The sequence below is a fragment of the Astatotilapia calliptera genome, chromosome 6 (genome assembly GCF_900246225.1).
Source record: "Astatotilapia calliptera chromosome 6, fAstCal1.2, whole genome shotgun sequence".
Lineage (NCBI taxonomy): Eukaryota > Metazoa > Chordata > Actinopteri > Cichliformes > Cichlidae > Astatotilapia > Astatotilapia calliptera.
Genome location: NC_039307.1, coordinates 25,263,738 through 25,273,706, shown reverse-complemented (window position 1 = coordinate 25,273,706; position 9,969 = coordinate 25,263,738).

The following is a 9,969-nucleotide window of genomic DNA, read 5'->3' as shown; positions in this document are numbered from 1 at the left end:
TGCTAGCTAAATGCTGAAGTCACCAACACAGTTTACACACCTGCACTCTTTCTGGCCCACTTTAACCCCCGAGTAAAAAAGCTATAAATGATACAGCTGAACCAATAATGAGCCTTCTTTGAAAATGCAAGGTGTGGAAAGTACATATATTTATTTAAAAATGGAGGGAGTAAAAGTAAAAAGTTGTCAGAAAAATAAGTACTCAAGTAAAGTTTAGATATATGAAAATTCTATTAAGTACAGTATGCATGGCAGGATGGCTTAACTTTGCAAAGTTTCATAAGACTTCTGGAACAAATGTCCTTTGGGCACATAAAGTCCAGGTGGATATGTTTGTCCATAATCTATAACACCTCATACCAAATGTCACTGATTAAAGAATGAGTGATGATTTGGACTTTTTTGTAGCTATAGGGCCTGGGCACCTTACAGTCACTGAGTCAACCCTGTTGACCCTGAACTCATTTGTACACCAAAGTGTTCTAGAGTCAAATGGGAAGACATCTGTCTGAGAGTTAAAATTTGGTTTAAATTGGGTCATGGGCAACACCATCTCAAGCACAGCACGGTGAAAGAATCAAGTCTTGCACTAAACGAGTCTCGGCTGTGGCGAGACCTTAAGAGAGCTCAAATCAAATCAAATCACTTTTATTGTCACATCACATGTGCAGGTACATTGGTACAGTGCATGTGAGTGAAATTCTTGTGTGCGAGCTTCACAAGCAACAGAGTTGTGCAAAATACAATAATGTAAACAAGCAAAATATAAGAATGGCTACATCTGAAACTAATAAATATATGTACAATATATAATAGTATATGCAAAAAAAAATTTCTGGATGTGTATACTAAATGTTTTTCTACGTGTGTGTGTGTGTGTGTGTGTGTGTGTGTGTGTGTGTGTGTGTGTGTGTGTGTGTGTGTGTGTGTGTGTGTGTGTGTACACATATTTTACAGATTAAATAGAGTAAACAATAAATAAAATATATAAAAATATACAGAGTTGAGACATGTGCAAAACAGTGGCATTACTGTACAGTGTGTAGTGCATAATGTTGAAGTTCCAGTAGTGGAGGTGAGGTGTCTATGACGTGTTCAGCAGTCTGATGGCCTGGTGGAAGAAGCTGTCTCTCAGTCTGCTGGTACGGGACCGGATGCTGCAGAACCTCCTTCCTGATGGAAGCAGTCTGAACAGTTTATGGCTGGGGTGACTGGAGTCCTTGATGATCCTCCCCGCTTTCCTCAGGCACCGCTTCCTGTAGATGTCTTGGAGGGAGGGAAGCTCACCTCCAATTATTCGTTCAGAGCACCGCACTACTCGCTGGAGAGCTTTGCAGTTGTAGGCGGTGCTGTTGCCATACCAGGTGGTGATGCATCCAGTGAGGATGCTCTCAATGGCACAGTGATAGAAGGTCCTGAGGATGGAGGGGTTCATGCCAAATCTTTTCAGTCTCCTGAGAAAGAAGAGGCGCTGTTGCGCCTTCTTCACTGTTTTGTTCATGTGTACTGACCATGTAAGATCCTCAGCCAGGTGTACACCAAGGAACCGGAAGCTGCTCACTCTCTCCACAGCAGCGCCGTTGATGGTGATGGGGGTGTGTACTTCTCTGCACCTCCGGAAGTCCACTATCAACTCCTTTGTCTTTGCGACGTTGAGTGTGAGATGGTTGGCTTGACACCAGTGGGTCAGGGCGCTGACCTCCTCCCTGTAGGCCGTCTCATCACCGTTGGTGATAAGACCCACCACTGTAGTGTCGTCTGTAGTGTAGCTGTGCATAAACAAATGTGTGGAGGCCTCAATGTTGTAAAGAAGAGTGGGCCAATATCCTCCACAATGATTCCTCCATAAGCTATTTAATAGTGTGGTTAATTTGGTTAGTTTGTCTCCCAGAAACACGCCAGAAGGCAGAAGGAGAAATGGGAACGTACTCGACACGGAGCAAAACAGCGGGATCTCCTGAAGGTCTTCCTTCGGTCCAAATACAGGCAGCAGGTTGGGATGATGCTGCCTCTGTTTAAAGGCATCGTGACCTCCAGGTGTTCAATAGAAGCGTGGTTAATCACACACACACAGGCAGACAGACAGAAAGGTGAATCTGCCAAGGAGGACTGGAAGACCGTGACAGAAAACTTTCTTTTTCAGATGCTGTATAATGTCATGCATAACAACAAACTACAGAGAAGGGATTTTGGCATGGTTTATGTGTAGCCCAACAGAGAATATCTTTCACTGAGCAGAGTTGTGAAATAATATTCATTTCAAAATGATAGCCCAAACAGTGGGAGATTTACTTTACATATGTTACATCCATTTTTTTTTAAATTGTGCCTTAATTTGCACAGGAAGTTGTCTTCATCTTAAAGGTAGATGCATATTTCAAGAGGATTATTATTTCTTTTGGAGGTTAGACCAAACATAGTGTGCAAACTGGTTAGGATGAGCTCAAAATCCCCAAAAATGATAGCTAAAAGGCACCTTAAAAAACCAAAGATATAGTGAAGTAGTGGGATGTATCTCTTGTTTGTTGTTTTTCTCTTGTTTAATTGATCAATTGATTATACAAACCCCTCTTCATAAAGTAGCTTCAATTTAGACACCCGCACATTTATTTAGCCAATTACAGTTTAATTACAACCTCGACAAATATTTTAAATTGTCTTGTTGAATTTAATGAATATATTTTTTCTGCGTAGCTGCACTCAGTTTGATTTCACTTTCTGATCTCCTTAATTTGGGCAAATCCCACATGGCTGTCAGAATCAGTGATAGCATAATTAGCTGCAGCTTTTTTTTAAAATCAGATGCTAATTACACGCAGATGAGCGCAAATGAAATGAAATGCGCAGTGCAATGCATACCCCGGCCAGCTCTGGCAAGAGATCCTAAGATTCAATCACTGTGTCTCTCTATCTTTAAGTAAAATCTTGCACTTTTCTTTTCATCACAGTCTCTTTTTAAACAATAGTTTTCTAAACTTATCATTAAATATTAAAAACCACAAATATTTTTTCTTAGGTCTTTAAACTTGATCATAGAGATGTTTCCAGGTGTATTTGTCTGGCTGTTTGTGCCCCTTTGCCAGTGTGAATAAGAGGAAAACGCTGACCTGCATCAGCAGTCCCTCTGCCACCAGAACTGCTGGCACTGGCATTCACAATTCAGTCTATTTTATGGGAAACTAAAAAACTGAATTAATAGTTTCACCCTCATGTAGCCAGAGCAGAAGCAAACCTGCACGCTGCCAGTCTGTAATTACCCATCAATGGCCTAACTAATCTGGATTGCAGTGTGTAATGCTTCTGTGGGCTAGCTGCTGTGAGAGACATGCCCTACCCTGAGAATGGGCCAAACAAACAAACAGGATCACATGGAGCTGTGTGAGCCTGCTGTCAGGGAATGACAGCAGGCTCACACAGCTGACAGAGTACCAGATCAGGAGGCTACTCTTCTCAGCTGTCTCTGTGCCCTATCCTAAGCACCAGGCTGGCATGAGCTAAGAGTTGGCACGTCCCATGTGAATTGGTGCCATGCATTTAAATTAAGAACAGTTTTTGTCTTATTTTTAACAAAAATATGAAGGAATGTAGTGAAAATAGACTCCACTGACACATGCTTTTTTTGTATTTACACTTTTGTATCTTTGGAAGACATCCCGCTGGTCTGGCTTGTGGCCCTCATATCATCACTGTGCCAAATGACAGCTATAAATTTGAATATACCTGTGATTTTCCTTGCTCCCCATCTTATCCTCATCTTCCTCCTCAGGCCTTGCTTTTTCTGGCCTGATCCCTTCACATAGAGTTTCTAAAGTGTGTTAACAATTTTGTTTTAGGTAGATTTTTGCAATGACCACTCGTAAGGTGTGGTTTAACCTTCAGCAAAGTTATAATTAAAGTCACACACAATCTGTCTAAACTAATAATGCACAGTTTTGTTTTGTTTGATGCATTAAACAATCGCTCAACAGTGCAAGCTGAACAAAAGTAATCAAACCTCCTTTATTTCCATTGGATGTTTCTTGTAGCTGCTAATGAGATTGGGAAAGCAATTAGCAGGAATTATCATCAATGATCATCAGTATTTATAGGAATTCCTCATCAGGTCATTTGGGCTATGGTCAGGTCTCCGATGGAGCCATTCCAAAAAATGAAATTTATTCTGTGTCAAGCTTTCTATTGATTTTACTTCTGTGCTTGCATCTGCGGTCTTTTTGCTTCAACAACCTCGCCTAAACCTCAGGTCGTGAACTACTGCTGGGACATCCTCCTGTAAAGTTATTCAATATGATTTTGAATCATCATTTCCTTGGACATAGCACAACATCTAGGCCCAGAGATGGCAAAGCCACCACACAAAGCTACATTGTACACTAACCTACCAGTTCATTAGGTACGCCTTCTTATTAAACTTAATTTCTTGTTAAAGTCAGTATCTAATCAGCTAATCACATGACAGCAACAGTGCATTTAGGCATGCATACATGATCAAGATGACCTGCTGAAGTTCAAACTGAGCAACAGAATAGAGACAGTAAGACAGGAAAATAGAAATGACTCTGAATGTGCCGTGGTTCATGTTGCCAGGCAGGCTGGTCTGAGTATTTCAGAGACTGTTGATCTGCTGCGATTTTCCCACAGTGTCACATGTAGGGCTTACTGAGAATAGAGAAAATATCCAGTGAGTGGCAGATCTGTAAACAAAATTACTTTGATGATGTCAGCGGTCACAGAAGAATGGACAGGCTGCTTCAGGCAACAGTAACTTAAATAACCACTGGTTACAACCAGGGGATGCAGAAGAGCATCTCTGAATGCACAACATGTCAAGCCTTGAAGTAGATGAGCTACAGCAGCAAATGACCACAGTGGGTGCCACTCACATCAGCTAAGAACAGGAATCTTGGTACACTTTGAGCATCTTCTAAATGTCACAGCCTAAGTGTTGTTGCTGATCATGTCCCTTTATCACCACAGTGTACCCATGTTCTGATAGCTGCTTCCATAAACACGCCATGTCAGTATCACGGTCATGTACTTGCAGGACCCAAGAAGCAGACTCAGAGGTCAGTAATTAGTTAAGTGAACTTTATTCTACAGTAATGGGTCAAGGGGGGAAGGCATAGTGAGGCTCACAGGTGCTTTGAATTGACGGGGAGGCAGAGCGTGGGTGGAGAGCTGGGTTAGCCGGTGACTTTCATGCAGCTGGAGAGCATGGTGAAAGTGAAGGTGAAGTACAGGTCAGCTGTTCCTCTGGCTACTGAGGTTGTACAAAAAGGTAGTTAAATTGTTGGAGCTGTCACCAGATCAGATCAGTGGGTTCCCAAGGAAACAGGGTGTAGGCAAAGTTTCTAGGTTGTTTACTGCAGGAAGCACCAAGACACAAAGTAAGTAAACTAATATTTACAAAAACAGATTTCAAATAAATGTGGCCCACATGTCACCATGTAGACAGGGACAGTCTGGGGAGGAACAGTGGCAGCACCTCTCCATGATACACTCTCTGCCTGATGACTGCACTGGAACCAGGTGCAGGAGGAATGACTCACACAAAATAGACATGTCATCTCACGGTATCCCATCAACATATCTGAGGAGGTTGCCTCAATAAAGTCTATAGGGTGACCACTGTAGTCACAAACCATGATGCTCCCTCCACCATTCTTTGGGCGACCGTGGCTCAGGAGTTGGGAGTTAGCCTTGTAATCGGAAGGTTGCCGGTTCGAGCCCCGACTTGGACAGTCTCGGTCATTGTGTCCTTGGGCAAGACACCTACCGCCTACTGGTGTTGGCCAGAAGAGCCGATGGCGCGATATGGCAGCCTCTCTTCTGTCAGTCTGCCCCAGGGCTATCATTTTAAAGATATTAATAAAACTTTATAGAGTTTTTTCTTGTGAATGAACAAACACAGAAATGATTTTAGAATCTTTTCCAAGTTAGTGTGTTCATACGTTGCAAGTCTGTATTTATAGGGAGAGGCGTTTCCCCAAAACTTCTCTCCTTAGCTGGATTGTTTAGATTAGGAATAAAGGATTAATGGAAAAATCCATCCCATATCTCTGTACTGGTGCTGGTTTGACACACATTGGTTTAGGTTAGGTTATATTTGGGGTGTAGAACTTAATACCACCCCCCCCCCCCCCCCCCCCAAAAAAAAACCAAACAAAAAAAACAAAAAAAACCCCCAAAAACCCTGAGATTTGGCTCTTTAAACTTACTTTGGCTCCTTTGACACACGAGCATGTGTTGTGCAGAATGAGGAGGCAGTCGATTTCAGGGAGCAGGTTTGTGATTTATGATTAGTGGCTGGCTTTACACTGTGCACATTACCAGGTGACAGTATAAGTGTTGTAAAACATGTGATTTATACTGCAGTAGTCCACTGAGAGATTTGATAATGGCATTACTCTTAAGATTTAATCTTCTGGATTCTCGATCCTGACTTATTTTCCAGGCCCTCTGAACTCTATAGACAGTTTCTAAATCTATAAGGGTAAAATAAATGCGTGGTGCAATTTTATTTATACATTTATTTATGTATTTATTTGACACGTGCTCACTGCTGATGCTGATTGTATTCACTTCTGTCTGTGCAACAAACTGGCCTTCGGGGATAATAAAGATTACCTTGAGAATGACCTTAGCACAAATCCTTAGTACATTCACTCACCTGCCTTTTATAATCATTAATCTCTATTTAAAGAAGATGCCATCATGTCATCAATATTATGGCTGATGTTTTATTTTTGAAAATTTTCCTAGATTTATAGGAATGATCTATCTTATCTATCTATCTAAGCTATCTTTATACACAGACCCGAAATTAATTCGATATTTCAGTGACAAGGCCGTTCATAGCCAGGCAAGGCCTGCTTAGTTGTTATTTTAGGACGAACCATATTTAATATCTGAAGGCACTTCAGTGTTCAGTTTGTATTTTACAGCCTTTGACATTAATTTTTTAACATGAGGCCCAAAGAGATGTCATTGCAAGTGGCAAATGAAAAGCCAAAACAAACCTACCAGAGGGAGAGAGAAAAAACTTCTACAATCAGAGTCAAGAGACATCTTCATGAGTATAAATGCATTCATAAAGGTGCCTCTATAGAGTCTTCTTTTAAGATCCTTCTTACAAGGTGCAAACCGCTGGTTACACTGAAGAGGAAAATGATTAGTTTGTCACAAAACATCTAAAAGAGCCTGCACAGTTTAAAAGAAAAATACAGGGCATGTGTGGCTTGCCACAGAAATGAGCCACCAGTGCCATAAGTAGCAGAATGAATTCAAAAGTTTAGGGCTGTGCTCTTTGCTCAGATTTGGCCAAATGTTCCAAAGGTGATTGCACATTGCTTTACATTGCTATTGAATAGAGACTCAAAGCATATAGCAAAAGAAACCTAAGTGGTATGCAAGGAAATAGGATATTCTTTAGTGGCCAAGATCTTCATCTGATCTCAGTCCATCAGAGCAGCTTTTCAGTTGATAAATGCAAAAGTGACTGCAGTAGGTCCCACAAACAAGCAGAAGCTGAAGGTTACTGCACTAAAGCCTATCAGAGCATCTCAAGGGGGTAAACACAGCATTTGTTGATGTCCATGGGTTCTAGACTTTATGCAGTCATTGACTTCATTCATCCAAATATTATAAATAATCATTAAATCTAAAATTATATTTGTTTGTCACGTTACTTATAAAACCTCACAAAACAGCTGATATTTTTGTGAAATCATTTGAATTAGAGCTTAAATTATTCAGTAACAATAACATATTGGTTGTTCCAGTGTAGAGTTGTGCAGAAGCACAAGTACAAAAATGGTGTCTTTGTTCAACAATCTGTGGACGTAACTGGAAGCTTAATCATTTTAAGAACAAATTACTGTTTTAGATATGCAGCAGACATCTCAGAAATTTAATAAGGCTTTTTCTCTCTTCACTCATCTGTTTTCTTTTGATGAAACAAGTACCTAGACGGATCATTTCATATTTTCATTACTGCAAGTTATTCATTACTTTTCTCCCGCTTTCAAAACAGCAAACTTGTTAACCCCAGGAAACATATATACAGTGGGGCAAAAAAGTATTTAGTCAGCCACCGATTGTGCAAGTTCCCCCACTTAAAATGATGACAGAGGTCAGTAATTTGCACCAGAGGTACACTTCAACTGTGAGAGACAGAATGTGAAAAAAAAATCCATGAATCCACATGGTAGGATTTGTAAAGAATTTATTCGTAAATCAGGGTGGAAAATAAGTATTTGGTCAACAACAAAAATACAACTCAATACTTTGTAACATAACCTTTGTTGGCAATAACAGAGGTCAAACGCTTACTATAGGTCTTTACCAGGTTTGCACACACAGTAGCTGGTATTTTGGCCCATTCCTCCATGCAGATCTTCTCGAGAGCAGTGATGTTTTGGGGCTGTCGCCGAGCAACACGGACTTTCAACTCCCGCCACAGATTTTCTATGGGGTTGAGGTCTGGAGACTGGCTAGGCCACTCCAGGACTTTCAAATGCTTCTTACGGAGCCACTCCTTTGTTGCCCGGGCGGTGTGTTTTGGATCATTGTCATGTTGGAAGACCCAGCCTCGTTTCATCTTCAGAGTTCTCACTGATGGAAGGAGGTTTTGGCTCAAAATCTCACGATACATGGCCCCATTCATTCTGTCCTTAACACGGATCAGTCGTCCTGTCCCCTTGGCAGAAAAACAGCCCCATAGCATGATGTTTCCACCCCCATGCTTCACAGTAGGTATGGTGTTCTTGGGATGCAACTCAGTATTCTTCTTCCTCCAAACACGACGAGTTGAGTTTATACCAAAAAGTTCTACTTTGGTTTCATCTGACCACATGACATTCTCCCAATCCTCTGCTGTATCATCCATGTGCTCTCTGGCAAACTTCAGACGGGCCTGGACATGCACTGGCTTCAGCAGCGGAACACGTCTGGCACTGCGGGATTTGATTCCCTGCCGTTGTAGTGTGTTACTGATGGTGACCTTTGTTACTTTGGTCCCAGCTCTCTGCAGGTCATTCACCAGGTCCCCCCGTGTGGTTCTGGGATCTTTGCTCACCGTTCTCATGATCATTTTGACCCCACGGGATGAGATCTTGCGTGGAGCCCCAGATCGAGAGAGATTATCAGTGGTCTTGTATGTCTTCCATTTTCTGATGATTGCTCCCACAGTTGATTTTTTCACACCAAGCTGCTTGCCTATTGTAGATTCACTCTTCCCAGTCTGGTGCAGGTCTACAAGACTTTTCCTGGTGTCCTTCGAAAGCTCTTTGGTCTTGGCCATGGCGGAGTTTGGAGTCTGACTGTTTGAGGCTGTGGACAGGTGTCTTTTATACAGATGATGAGTTCAAACAGGTGCCATTCATACAGGTAACAAGTGGGGGACAGAAAAGCTTCTTACAGAAGACGTTACAGGTCTGTGAGAGCCAGAGATTTTCCTTGTTTGAGGTGACCAAATACTTATTTTCCACCCTAATTTACGAATAAATTATTTACAAATCCTACCATGTGGATTCATGGATTTTTTTTTTCACATTCTGTCTCTCACAGTTGAAGTGTACCTCTGGTGCAAATTACTGACCTCTGTCATCATTTTAAGTGGGGGAACTTGCACAATCGGTGGCTGACTAAATACTTTTTTGCCCCACTGTAGGTGTATACCCCTGTATAGGTGATATAGGTGATATAGGTGTACTCTCTCTACACAGTCTGCAGTTCTTTTAAACCCCATATATCCCTGTACTGTCATTCACTGCTGGGGAACACAGCTTCATAAAGTTAGACATACATAGAATATCCAGATCTTTTACATAATTTCAGTAGTTTATTAATGAGCAGTTCTAACTCTCACCGTACAGCCAACAGGGAGTCTAGCCAAGCTAGCATACATTAAATTGCAAATCAAATCAAATAAAACACTTTGATGACAAACATAAAAAATAAGGTTAAAAAGCT